At 41.0% G+C, this 14665-nt stretch overlaps 2 long non-coding RNA genes across 2 annotated transcripts; one reads left to right on the forward strand and one right to left on the reverse strand.

The window, feature by feature from the left end:
- Positions 1-5112: 5112 nt before the first annotated feature.
- Positions 5113-13299, forward strand: LOC121393256. Its single transcript, XR_005960907.1, has 3 exons — positions 5113-5774; positions 9909-10107; positions 13259-13299. It is a non-coding gene; the product is annotated as an uncharacterized LOC121393256 (long non-coding RNA).
- LOC121393255 lies at positions 5406-8176 on the reverse strand. Its single transcript, XR_005960906.1, has 2 exons — positions 8080-8176; positions 5406-5942 (listed from the first exon to the last, which is right to left on the reverse strand). It is a non-coding gene; the product is annotated as an uncharacterized LOC121393255 (long non-coding RNA).
- Positions 13300-14665: the final 1366 nt, after the last annotated feature.

A 14665-nucleotide genomic window follows, 5' to 3' on the forward strand; every position in this document is an offset into this window, starting at 1 on the left:
TCATGAATTGTCCTAAACCACTCATGGTATCCTTCCCCATTATTAACCATTTCAACTTTGTAGCGGAGAAATGTCCCACTCCTCTCCTTTTCCTCTAAAACTATTTATGATGTGAGTAGAGAAGTGGGCTACAATCATTGTATATCTAAATTAATTGATGAAAAACTCTCGATGAAACAATATGACTGCAGCCATCCACCTAACATGACCCCACGGGCCGTAACAATTTATATACTTCACATAGTAAACCTAAGGACCTCTATAATTTGCTGCAAGCGTAACTGATCATCAATACATGCGCCATGTTTTCATCTTAAATTTTTTTACACCACCTCAAGTCCGCAACGAATTACTCGTACCCAATGATGCAGCCTTCCCATAATACCCTGCATATTCACTGCTTCACATACAGACCCACTGACTCCTCCGTCACGATCTCTGAAACAGGCACAGGAGGTGTAATCCTAGAACACCATCAAAAAAAAATGAGTCAATCAACAGCAGCTTCACCCTGTACTGGGAATGTCAAATAAGGGAGGCAACGTGTGATTGAGACGTGTTATTGCGTAGGCTCCCCTATGGGAAACTCCGGACAGAAACGCAACCCTAGCTATAAGGGCTCTTCCTCTTGACAGACCACTGCGACCCCGGTTCTTTATGCAACGAATAACCTTGCCCTCTAAGCCAGGACTTTTCAAAAATAAGCACTCTGCTTTGAGGCCAGCTGGCGCCTCAAGCAACATCCAAGTTATTATATTATGTGTCTTTAACAAGTGCATACTGGACACACATGTAATTAATTACCAAGTATCGGCTCATCTGTAAATTGCTGAAACCCCCGATTATCCAGAACGCCTTCGCAAATTGCGAATAAATAGCATTCTTCTCGCCCATAAGACTGCCCATTATACAATCAAATAATCCAATTTATTTCAAAATCTATTGTCCTTCTTTCTTGTGTCAATAATAAAGCAGTTTAACTCTGTACCTGTGATCCAAACTAAGAATTATAATTAATCACTTTATTATATGCGAGGATAACCAGAATCCACAAATCGGAGTGCCCGATTGATTTATTTAAAGTATGACTTATAGATATCTAGGAACCCTCATATATCTCACCTCATATAACGTATTACCTATATACTATATAAAGAATACTATATATTTACATACTATTATATACCAGTGCCCCTGCAGTAACAATTCTATTCCTAAAAACAAAAAGCGCATGCCAAACATCAGCTTGTGACGTCATCAGAGGCCTGGATGCGTCACTACATTAGGTGTGCATTAAAACAGTTACTCAACAGCGCTATCATGTAACGTGGAAATATCTCAGTGCATATCGTGATGACTCATAGCGTGCCATCGGCGTGCTCTTATGATACTCAAACAGTCTTGTCTGCACTGAGCCAGCCGCATGTATACTTTGGTTGGTCTTTAAATTGTCAATCCCACTTACCCGGAGAGACCTGTAACTAGCCAGAGCAGGGAAAGATGCGTCACCATGTCGCCCTCTGAAGACTGGAGGCTGTCCATCCACTAAGCGAAAACTGAGACCCCCTTCACCTGTTTGCCTTCAAATTGCCCCGCCGCGTGTATTACTATCTCGGTAATCCTGCACCCATGCCCCCATCGTCGCTCTAGTACGAGACTTGTCTCCAGCCTGATGAACATTACGTTATTACTTTGACCAACTCTGTGGTCCAATCTGACCAGTCCAGCGTGCCACAGTTCTTGCAGACATGATCTACTGCACCTGGTTTGGCATTCCGTTCGTATCTGGTCAGCAACCTAGTTTTGATTAATTTTTTTTTTTTGCCACCGACATTAGATGTTATTGGCACTGTGTTATTTCACACCTGAGGAAGCGCTAGTATTAGCAGCCGAAACGTTCGTTAATAACAACTTTTCTTTTTTTCACCCTTTACAAGTCTGTGAGCTGCGGGTTTTTTCAAAGACCCCTTTTGTTATACTTATCTGTAACCTGCACCCACGGCAGTCGGGCCTTGAGCTTTGTATGATGTCTTATGTCCGAGCCTGCCCATGAAGTATTTAAAATATATATAATATATAGTATATATATACCTGGACATCAGACAGCTGTGCCAGCTCTAAACCAGGTCTTCCATGTAACGGTGGTTCTGGGTCAAAGCTTATTTAAGTGAGTTCAAAGACGACCCGCACCACCTTGGAGTTAGTGCAACCAGAAATATTCCTGTTATTTTTCTAACAAACTTCTTGTTGGTCCATTCCTTTTTTTTCTTTTTCTATAGTTCTTTCCTTTTTCTTATCCTCTTTTTATACACGCCTCTTGTACACCTTAACAAACCAATTTCTTCTAATTTTTTCTAGAACACTTGTCCACTTCCAACGTTGTTCGAACCACACATTAGGGCCTTTATCAAGATCAAAAATACTTAATGGATTGTGCGGTAAATTGAGCATTATCTTTAAAACCTGTGTAGCTAACCCTCCCAGTTTACAAAGGCCACCCATCATAACCAAGATCAAGTATAAAAACTTCCACATGTGCATTTATACATCAGGCCATAACAGGTGAGTAATTGTGCCCCAATATCTTATGTTCCTCACCATTGATTGTCGCTGTGGAGTTGCAAAAAAGTGGTTTTTCTTTCAGAATAAGTCCATTCAATAAAAAAGCCATCATCCCCTGTGCAACCTTGGTGAATACATTACATTCCTTGTGTTTACCTGCTGTTATCTTGGACAAGCCGACAGGATACCACTTTTACAATGTTAGCACTCGTCAAATTATCTGTTTCAATAAAAAGTTATACAAACTTCTGCTTCATACATTGTGGCATGTCATTCCTTACATAACTACCTTAGTTCATTGAATTCATAAAAAGCAATTCAGACCAACTGCCCGGTGTTAACACCCATCTGTGTTCTACAACAACTGTCAATTCGCGGTAGTATCCAGTAAGCACCTCCACGTCGTGGCCAGCTAGTACCCTCTGTCCCAAGTTCCCCTCACTAGCTGGCGCCCTCAACAGCGACGATGGCTCAATTGCATGCATCTAAAGGCCAGCTGGCTATTGTTTGGGCTCAAGCCCCCAATGTACCACCAGCTGCTGTGGCTGTGTATATGCTTGTTGTGCTGCCTTTGTTCTGTTTTTATCCTTCGCTTAGGCCACGATGCACATAGTGTGTTGAAAAGAATATAAGATTACAATTTGTTTATGGCGTCTATCACCTTAAGCCATACATAGGGCGTGTCCGGAGATTGTTCCTGTCCTCCTTTGGACACTGTCCGCATACTACTCATAACGCACTTATATATTAATAATAATTATTGATACTATAACTTATACTATTTAATCCTGAAAAAGGTTCCCAGAGCGTAGGACGAAACGTTCTGGACCATGAATTTGAATAAAGTCACTACTTAGAAATTTTCGTTCACTAACGAAACAAGCCGATGTGCCGTCGTCCATTTTACTTACGATGTCGTATTACAATGATTTGACCAACCTTTTATATGCCTTAAATCCTTAAAGCCGCTCGCCTCACATGTACTGCAGATATAGCTATACTTTGAATTTTGCACATAATGCAGACGTGCGGTATCTTTTCCAGTTTGAAGTATTATTAATCGCGAACACTCTGGAATGCCTTACGACACCCCAGTATTTGATGGGCAATGATTCCGGAAGTTTCCGATCGTGAACGAGGCCTGCGCCCTGCCCACAAGTTGCAATAGACGATACTTATTATAGTGATATATATATATTTCTATTGAGTGAGGATTCTAGTCCTTTGCACTCTTCCTTCCCAACGGAACAGCTTTCGAAATGATCCCGGAGGCCCTGTCATCGTGAACTAGCGCCTGGGTGCCAATCCTAAATTTGTCACGTGTCAAAGCCACGACTAGTTTTAACAGAGGGCACTCTCACGGTCTCTAGTTAAATAAGGTCGAACAATACTATATGCTATATTTGTTTGATGTGTCCATCACAAGTACGCGACACGTTTCGCATTCGGCTGTTACCAGGCGAACCAAGGTTTCATCGATTACGCTGCCGTTCAGTCTGATCGAAAGCATTCGCTTCATCGCTTGATTGCGTACGTGCTGCTAATGTTAGCATTCGTATTGTCTTCCGGGATTTTTCCGGAACTTCCGTGCCACAATATCTTTTAAGTCCGTCATATTTGTCTCTCTTATTGCGCTTTTCGTTCTACAATCTATCGTCTACCACTCATATCTGTTCTGACGTAGTTTTTTTCTTATTGCGCGTGTCGCTTATCGCGTGTTCCGATTTCTCGGTTACTCCGATTGGGTTCATACTATCTCTTAGCAACGATCGCTGGGACTTTATTCTTCATACCTACCACCTGGCCAGATCGGTCACTCGTTATCAAGAATCACAGCTCTCAGCAAGTCTCTTTTTATTCCAGACTACGACTTTCGATTTTGACATCGATCGATACGCACCTTGTTCGTCTATATGCTCGCTTTCTTTATGTATTCTACTTGCTCTTTCCAGTTAACTTGTATTACTTGCTATATAGAGATGTATCACTTTATTGCTCCTGTCACTATTCGTCTTCGGGATGGAACTCTAGGCTCTACATATTCTCACGGTAGTCGATTCTTATTTACTCTTTATCATACGTGGCTATTCTTACATTCACATCAATCTGTGTCTCTAAGTGCAGCCCTCCTACACTCCAGTTTCTCATGACTCACACTATACTTTAAGCCTTTATACGCTTCGCTAGTCCGACATCTTTTGTTGCCGGGCTTTCCCAAGCAAAACTTCGAGTATCATGCCTAATATATATATATTCACTATTAATTTTTTTTTATTTACAATGCACTGAATGTTATTTGTCACTTCAAATGCAAACCCCATCTGCATTAACTTTATACTGAAACATGCAAAAGAGTCATCATGGTTTACTACTGCCCTCATATAATTAATTATAAAATAAGTTCATTTTAAGCAACGTTCCAATAGACATTCATTACACGTGTTATTTGTAAGTATAACTTCCAGTGAAAGCAGGCCTGTCTCCAGCTTTCCTCTGCCCTAGTGGCTCGGACTTTTGAAACATCATTTTTGAAACTCATGTATTGATATACGGCCAGCAAGTTACCCGGCTCTTTTACATTAACAGGTAATCTTTCTCCTTGCTCTTTTACATTAACAGGCAGTGTTTGTCCTTTGGGGATGACAATGTAACTCTCTCTCCGACGTGTTTCAGGAGAGGAGACTCGTACAACTCATATTATAGACTGCCCATATGTAATGGCTCAGTATGTGTTGGGAGCCGAAACAATGGCGGCAATTACAAATGAATCGCCAAATAAACCATGTCAATAAGAACAGGGCCTCTGCTCAGTCTCACGGCACAAAGCGTCACAACACAAGAGCTAAAGATGTTATTATAGTTTTATTGGTAAGTACAAGCAGAACAATAAAAGGATACGATGGGCTGCACCATCACTTTCTGCACTTTCTGGCCTCCTTGCCCGCGGTACGCCATCTCTGCTGCCTCGTTAGTTGCTAGTTCCCAGTAGCTAAGACGCCGTGGGTGACGTCACGAACGTCTCCGTCACGTGACCTTCGGCGCCTTCGTCAAATGGCGGTCACGCGGGGATTGGCTGGAGCCGTACGCTACTACAGTGCTCCACTTAGTAGTTGTTTACGCTGACTAGCTTTAGGATTTTTCTTTGGGGCAGGATTTTATTCAGTCTTCCCTTGCGGCTGCGAACCTGTTACATACTTGCTGGTCTGTGTAAGGTGTGTGTCCTTGATATTAGGGGGTTATTGGAGGCTGTTTACACATAATGCTTTTGTGTGGTAACTCGGAGGGCCCAAGAATAAGCAGAAGCCACCCACACGTGACGCAGTTCCATTAGTCTGATTTATAGCGGCCATTGGCCCTGCTGCATCAGGTAACACGTGCTCCTAATGACAGAAGAGTTTTATTAGACATGTTGGGACGAGAATAAACCCGGGTATTGCGCTTTATAGCAACCTATACCCTTATACATACCTACATGTGAATAACAGCCACACTGTACAATGATCAAGAAGTGAAGACATATAAATATCCCAATGTAAAGTGTAGTGGCACTTAAAAGGGGTTGTTCACCTTTAAATTCACTAACCTCCGAAAATTCACCAGCGACGGCTTTGCTCACACCGCCACACTTTGCCAGGCGTAGATTTGCCAGGACAAAGCTAATTCACTAAAATCCGAAGTTGCGCCCAGGATGCCGAGGAAGTTGCGCTAGCGTAATTGCGCCGAGTGAAGCGAAGTTGCGCTAGCGTTGCCTAATTTGCATACGGCAGGAAGTTAAAGTTGAATGGACGTATATGTTGCAGCAAATACATTACACTACACAATCCTGGGAAAACTTCATAAAATAGAGTTTTTATATTGCCCTACACATGAGCCCACTATGTGCCATATGTTAGGAAATGTAGGGGGAAGCCGGTTACCCACAAAAAAATTCATGCTCTTTTTCAGCCTATCACCCTGAAAAAGTAAAAGTCGCCAGCGTTTTTTTTTTGGACTTAAATTAAATTAAAAAATTTCAACTTATTTTTTGAGGAACTCCTATCTACTCTATTGCACTTCTCCCGGTCTGAGGTGGCGAAGGCAAGTCTGGCGCAAGATTGAACGTTCAGTAAAATCCTCATCTTAGTGAATTTGCGTAGTTACGTTAATTCGCCAGAGCGCAAATTCGCCAGGCATTAGGGAGCGAAGTACCGCTAGAGTCTATCTCCTTCGATAGCGAAGTTATGCCAGTTGCGAAGTTAGTAAATCGGCGAAGTACCAAAATGACGTCACGCTAGCAAATTTTCCCCGCATTAGTCACTTTGCCCTTTAGTAAATTTGCCCCATAGTATGATGTAAGGGTGATATTCTGAGACAATTTGCAATTGGTTTTCATTTTTGTGGTTTTTAAATGGGGGTCAGTGACCCCCATTTGAAAGCTGGAAAGCATTAGGAAAAGAAGGCAAATAATTCAAAGATTATAAATAATGAAGACCATGTCAAAAGTTGCTTAGAATGAGTCATTCTATAATATACTACAAGTTAATTTAAAGGTGAACCACCCCTTTAAATAAACAGTATGTGTGCCATGGTATAGAAGAATATGACTGAATTTAAACATCCAAATGAAAGTTTCTTGTGTAGGATATATTACATATTAACTGGCTAGATTCTAATAAGATTAAAGGGGACATTTTACATAACCTTCATATTCAGATATATGATTAATCTTTCCTCAAACCATGCAGTGATGCAGGAAAAAAAAAATTTTGATGAGAGGTGGAAGTGTCTGTTCATTCTCTCATAGGAAATGGTCACAGCACTGACTGACGGGCTGAGCTCTGCTGTAGCTTGGAAAACTCTCCCATCTCCCTGCCTGTGTGTCTGTTCCCAGTCTGCACATAACTGTCCTATGTCCATCTCTCTGCCATATCCCTGCCACCTGGGAGCTGTAGTTTAGGAACTTTAGGCTGCACATTTTGGACACCTGGGATGTGGGGGTAAACCCTTTTCTACCACTTTCTAGAAACATAATTGATGGATTTTTCCCATTTTACTAAGTCCAAGGCCGCTATATCTAGTTATATGCAGCTTGGAAGTCTTCCAGCCACCCTCCCCTTACGTGCACAGATTTATGCTGAAGCTGTTTGTAAAGCAAGCGCTCTCCCTCTATACTGCTGCCCCCTGCGACCCACCCACTCCTCGTTGTGTAGTGCAGGGAAATTCATTGGGGAGGGGGAGGAGCGGGGTGGGGACGAGTGGAGTTAAATCTAAACAGTTTCAGCTTTAAGCAGGCTAAATGTGTCACTGCTGGGATACAGCTGCTTTAAATCAGTGGATCACTTCTTCTCCTAGCTCCTCACTTGCGTGCCTGTCAGTGCTCCATTCTGCTCCCCTCGCAACTAGGGTTGCCACCCGGCCGGTATTTTACCGGCCAAGGCCAGGGCCGGTATTACAAATTTACCGGCAATGTAGCTGCCGGTAAATTTGTAATACAATTAAAAAGAGCCCTCGGCCTGCCCCCAATCCCCTTGAACTTACCTTTTCTTTGTGGTTCGTTTAGTGTCCGTGGCGCGGCCCCGCCCCCTTTGACGTCATGCCCTGCCCATTTTGACGTCACCGCCCGCCCCTTTGCGTCCCCGCCCCCACAGCCGGTAAAGAAATGTTAAAAAGGTGGCAACCCTACTCGCAACCTAATTGTTCGATGCCCTGTGCTTGTGTGACCCGCACCCGACCCTAACCCGCCCTGCTGCAGCCCGCGCCCACCCGCGCTTCCGGGGTCCTTTTATAGACCCGCGCCGCCCCACAGATGACATCACAATGATGTCACAAAAGGGGCGGGGCGAGCAGATGCTGGATGCCGGCATTTGAACGTGGCGGGCAGGGAGGGCAGGAGAAGAGCTCAACCCGCACCCGTCCGCCACCCGCGGGGCAGTGCGAGGTCGAAGCTGGGTGAGTGGGCGGGGAAAGCGCAAGCAGCACTGAGAAGGACCCAGGCTTGATTGACATAGTAAGTTGATGAGGGTCAGCGCTAAAAATAGCTAGGAGAGAAGAGAATATGGCATAGAGAGATCTTATAGTGTAGTATTTAGTTGTGAGTGTTGTAATCTTAAATGTGTGCCTATTTTAATCTTTACACACCACGTGTTCAGTAATAGGTGGGTACTCACAAATGTTTAAAAATATAATCAGCATATAACTCAAAATCACGAGCTGTAGCTTCCAAATAGAATTCCTTGCTGTAAAAAGATGTGGAGCAGTAATAGTGTAAAAACTTTTATTACTGATAAAAATACTTAAAATTGTGCACTCACAAATTTGTAGTTAATACAGGCATATCGAGTCATCAAAATTTCCTCGCCATAGTATATCAAGGACCCCAGTGTTCACGGTTCAACCCTGACCAGCGGTGTTGCCACGTCTGTGTATGGATTCTCCGGCGCTTGGAGATGACGTCTACAGCCTTCACCTGACACGTTTCGTCGATATACGACTTCCTGAGAGGCTCAAATTCTAAAGTATGCGGTTCTCTCCTTTTACGGATCCTGGTTGCCTAGGTCATGCGTCCCTGCACTTCCTTTCCAAAAGTGCGGTGCGTTACCATAGCAACTAAACCCTAATGTCCACTCCGCTTACCACATTGCAAATTATTAATACTTTCCCACTAGCACAAACATATTTTGAATGTCCCCAGCATTGGATCCCACAGCATCAAGTGGTTTAAGTGCTTCAGTGTTCTTTCATGGTATTATCCATTAAGAGAATTAATTTACAATTAGGAATTCAGGAGATCTTTAAATTTCTTTTACCTGGCTTTTCACTAATTATGATTATTTATACCTTTAAAAATTACCTAATCTATTACCGGTATACTCAATCCCTCCACATTATTAGTTAAAATTTGCATTTTTGTTACATATATATAGGGAGTTTTTTTTTTTATAAAATTTGTATATATCAAGAAGGTATATTGTACATAAGTTTAGATAAAGACTTCTCCTAAAAAGGACCTTAGATTGAAGTCTATGTTGAGGCCCTTAGGTTCGAATGTTCCCATTTTATATATCCTTCTGCTTTCGCATCTTAGAGTATCTTCTACAATGTTTCCCCCCCTCCACTTTCTGTTTAATGCCTCCACACCCAATATGTTAGACCCTTGGGGTTACATCTATGTACCGCCTTAAAATGTTTAGATACACTATGGGTTTCTATACCTTTCTCTATATTTCTCAAATGTTCCCTAATTCAACTTATTTTGTCGTTTGAATACTAAGCTCAAGGAGAACGAGCCTTCCTGTGGGTCGGTTTTAAAAGGGGATTTCCAGAAACTGTTTTGGACACAACCTTATTAAGTATTTTGATTGACATAGTGCCTAGATGACATCGGCAACCAGCACCTCCCACCAATGCACGCCCAGTCCTTCTGAGTGGCTGCTGCTCAGTGAAAGTGAAAAAAGAGATGGCCGACGGCTGCCCTGGATTACTGTAGCTGTAACAGGACAGGAAATCAGGAGAAAGGGAGAAGCGTGATAAGAAATGCTAAGATAACAAATAAAGTGGACCCAAAAGGTATCTAAAAATGTTTTATTCAATTTTATTGCAAAAAGAATTGATTAAGCTACAGTTCAAAATTATGGTATATGTCCCCTTTAATATCTATGGAGCATTAAAGGATGCCATTTATCCTATCCTTCTCATTCATCCATTTTTTGTAAAACTATTTTCAATTTTAATCAGTTTTGTATACTATGAAGCCTGTAATGCGATAGCTATATTTGTAGAAAGTTTTTTTTTAATACAGATAAAGTCTTACTAAAGGGGTGGTTCACCTTTGAGTTAACTTTTAGTATGATGTAGAGAGGGATATTCTGAGACAATTTGCAATTGGTTTTCATTTTGTATTATCTGTGGTTTTTGAGTTATTTCGCTTTTTATTCAGCAGCTCTCCAGTTTGCAATTTCACCAATCTGGTTGCTAGGATGCAAATTACCCTAGCAACCATGCACTAATTTGAATAATAGACTGGAATATGAATAGTATAGAGCCTGAACATAAAGATAAGTAATAAAAAGTAGCAATAACAATACATTTATAGCCTTACAGAGCATTTGTTTTGTAGATGGGAGTCAGTGACCCCAATTTGAAAAGTTGCTTAGAATTAGCCATTCTGTAACATACAAAAAAGTTACCTTAAAGGTGAAACAACCACTCTTGCTGCAGCTAGAGTTAATTTGAGGTATTTTAGTATGTTGTCAAGAATGACGTATTACAGAGGATAAACCAGTTTTTATTATCAATACCCATGAGATTAAATCGAGAGGATAATGAAAATTGAGAAAATGATCTTGAATATCTTTCCAAAATGTTGAATTGAGACATTCCCAGGGTAGATGTAAATAATGAGGTAAAGAAAAAACACATTTGGGAGAGCTGTTAAGGTATTTGCCAATTATTTGAATGAAAGTTAAATCCTTTGTATGTCAAAGGGATCAATCTGTAATTTTGTTCTCTCAGTACTCTAGAAAGTAGTTTATAAAAGTAGAATTTACTAAGGATTCTGCAGAGACTTCATGATGCATTTTTTTGCTGTGGATTCTGTGGGATGAGAATATTTTTCCATAGATGGGATTGAATGAATCTAATTTTGATACAAACCAGAATGAAATCGCCGGAGCTTGGTCTAAACCCACACTTTGGAGTTGAGCAGCTGCTAGAAGCACCCTTGTGCCAGCAACTCAGTCTAACCCACACTCTGGAATTGACCAGCTGCAATAACGATAAAAGCCAATATTTGTACAGAGAGAGAATACCAAGCACACAGTTTGCCTTTAATATTAATTGTGTGTATTTACAAAAAAATGAGTGTTAGTACCACACATTGGAACAAAATATGTAAGCTCATGTGCCATGTCAAGGCCCCTCATTGTACGCAAGTCCTACCACTAGCCATTAGCATTTAAAGTTTTTAGTGCATTTAAAATCAAGTGCCCCAGTAAACGTGTGACTGGGTAGTAAGACCAACAGTGCACTTACCCTTAATTACATTTTTTCTCTCAACCAAATGTTTATCTGATTGAAAGGAGATGTAATTTTTGTTTTTTTTTTAAAAAAAAATCTCAATTTGCACCAAAAAATACATACAAAATTAATGAAATATGACATTACAGTCGTGAATAGGATACATATGTAAATTGGAGTAGGCCTACACACATTCCTCGTCCTACACCCAATAACCAGAACTTACACTACACATCTGATTGTCCTAAACAGTAAAATAGTTACAGTTTTTTTTTCCCTTCGGCTGGTTAGAGTTGCCTCCTTTCGTATAGATTTTTCTGGCCTGAATGAGAAGTCCCTGCTTGGTAAAATCAAGGGAAATGGGCAAAGTGGTGATGTCACGGAGCCGGGATTGGGCAGGCTATGGCACATCGGGGTGCAGAACTAGGCGTATTGGGCAATTGTAAGCTGTGGGAGATGAGAGGGAATGTTTAAAAGTTTTTTTTAACGAACCACTGTAGGGAGGGAAGGAGAAGATTCTCCTTATTTCTGGGGAACAATCTAAAAACAACTGAATTGAAGAAATTATTTGGCAGATGAATAACCCATTTTATTGCCGGTAAATTAGTAATACCAGCCCCGGTTATAGTTGGTGTTTTTCTGGCTAGCCCAGTCAAATATCAGCTGTGTGGCAACCTTAGGGGCTATACCTATTTTCACTTGGCATTGTATAGAAATAAAATGCTATCAGGACATTTATAAGTATTCTTTTGTGTTTGAGTTGTTTATTTGGTAAGGGATTTCTCCCTACCAAGTCCTCGGACAATACTGTATACCAGGTAGTAAATACATAGGAAGTTTCCTGTTGTTGATTGTGGGGTAATGTCTGTACATATTTTGTCCAGGTAGCAAAGAAGGCAGTTACTTAGTGCTCTATGTTCAAGGGTGGCTTCCAGCCAATCCATGTGATAGGCAAAATCAAGCTTAGTAATCGTCATTTCAAGTGATGGGGTGAGGGTTGATAACCAAGAATACTGTGTCTCCCAAGATTGCCCACAAAGATGTGAGATGTATCTGAAAATGGTAGCGTGAATTTACAAAGGAGGTGACAGTCTCCCAGAATTGTTTTGATCAATGGACAAGACCATAGACAGTGGTAAATATCTGCCTTTGGAGCCCTGGCACTTTGGGCAGGCATTAGTTTCAGATCATCCACTTGTTTTCCGTAACTTGGGACAAAAATGTGCAAAACATTCAGAAACGTAACATAAAATTACTTTTAAATTAAAAACTGATATGTATTTAAATTGTAAGGAATTTTTTTTCGTATAAGGTCTGGAAATTCTCTATGCCCCCTCTCAAAATCCTTATCCAATAGTGAAGGTTTAAACATTTTGGACTTAAGGAAGATGAAAGGTTGTATTGTGACCAATCAAAATAAGCAATCGTTTGGGTTATCGATTTTCTCTGATAGAATGTTACAAATCACTGTTTGTGCATAAAGCCTAATTTGGAAATATATTTGTTAAAGAATGAAATGGGGAAAGTGTAAATCAGAGAATCATTTAAACTAGGGCTTTGTTGAACCAAAGGGGTAGTTGAAAATAAAACAATTTCTCTTTGTCAGAGATTTGACATTTGCTTATACAATCACCCCAACAAAGAATATTTGTAGGGGAATTGAGATGTTGTAACCAATTAATATTTTTTCTTTTACATTTAGGAGACTGGAGGCTAAGCCGAGCAGAGGAGACTCGCGTTCCCTTGTTAAAGGGGAAGGAAAGTCTTTTTAACTTGAGGGTGCCACAATTTAGGCATCCCAAGTGATTTTATTTACTTAACAGATAACCCAGGCTGCTGCTCCTGTCAACAGAAAACTGCACCGGCCCAGGGTTCTTCCAGAGATCACCACAGAGTGATTCTCTTTTTCCACTTCTTCAGACATAACTGCACATTGTTGTGAAATAGCTGTTTTTTTCTTCTGTTGTTAAAGTATGACTTTTCACTCTGCTGTGTATGCACAGCTGCGGGAATAAAGAATAAGCATGAACAGGATCCCTCTGTGTAGCTCACTGGCCTCTGCAGTTTTCTGTTGATAGGAGCAGCAAGCCCTGGGTATATACAATCACTTAGAGCTGCCTAACGTTTGGTACCGGGCAGAAAAGTTTATATCAAAAAACGATATAAGTCCCAAGGCCTCTTCAAGTAAAAAAATATTAATTTATTGTTATTCACATTAAAACAGTATCTAGTACATACTACCCCACATATCCCACCTTACGCGTTTCGCACCCTCCGGCGCTTAGTCATAGGTGTATCTGTCAGTAAGGGGTCGAGTACAGAATTTAAACCCAAGTGATCCCGCCCCTTTTTTTGTTTAAAACCAATCAAGGGTCACAAGCAATTATCCCTGCTTCGTATTTGTTAACCCATAATGCTCTATACAGGGTGTATGTACCATTTCAGTTATATAATAGTTTAAAGTTATACATTGTATTCAAATTATTCACTATCTATACAGTCCATAAAGTTAGTTATTGCACAACATTGTATTTTAGCAGTATATAAACGTTACACACCAATTAGTTAATCGCTAACCTTGCACAAATTCCATTATTACCAGAATTATATCGAGTGTATACACTGTCATCATTGTCGCTGCATTCCATTATTAGTATTATATAATAAGTATATTCCTTTATCATTATAAACATTCAGGTGTAACACGTCACGTCAAATTCATAATTAAGTCCTAATGGCAACCGTGTTCCTAAATGAAAAATCCAATAAACTTCTCTCTTTTCTCTGTTGTCTCAGGGGGACACAGGGACTATGGGGTTAAGCTCCACCTCCAGGAGGCAGGACACTTATTCAAATGAAAAAAGGGGGCGTGCCAGTACTGCGGCTTAACCCCAGGCTAGAGCCAATGTATTCAGTTTTTAAGTGTCCTGCTTACTAGGAGGATGGACATCCTGCAAGCTTCAAGTAGACAGGGGTGCTACCACAATCAGGGATACCTGTTTCTGTTGCGTACACCCCCCTCCGTGGGAGCCCCACTGGAGTCATTCCCTGGCCTCTAGGCTATACCAGACTCGGTTAGGCATACCTGCACTCCTTGAGGGAGAGCAGA

This window comes from Xenopus laevis, chromosome 4S, assembly GCF_017654675.1.
Source record: "Xenopus laevis strain J_2021 chromosome 4S, Xenopus_laevis_v10.1, whole genome shotgun sequence".
NCBI lineage: Eukaryota > Metazoa > Chordata > Amphibia > Anura > Pipidae > Xenopus > Xenopus laevis.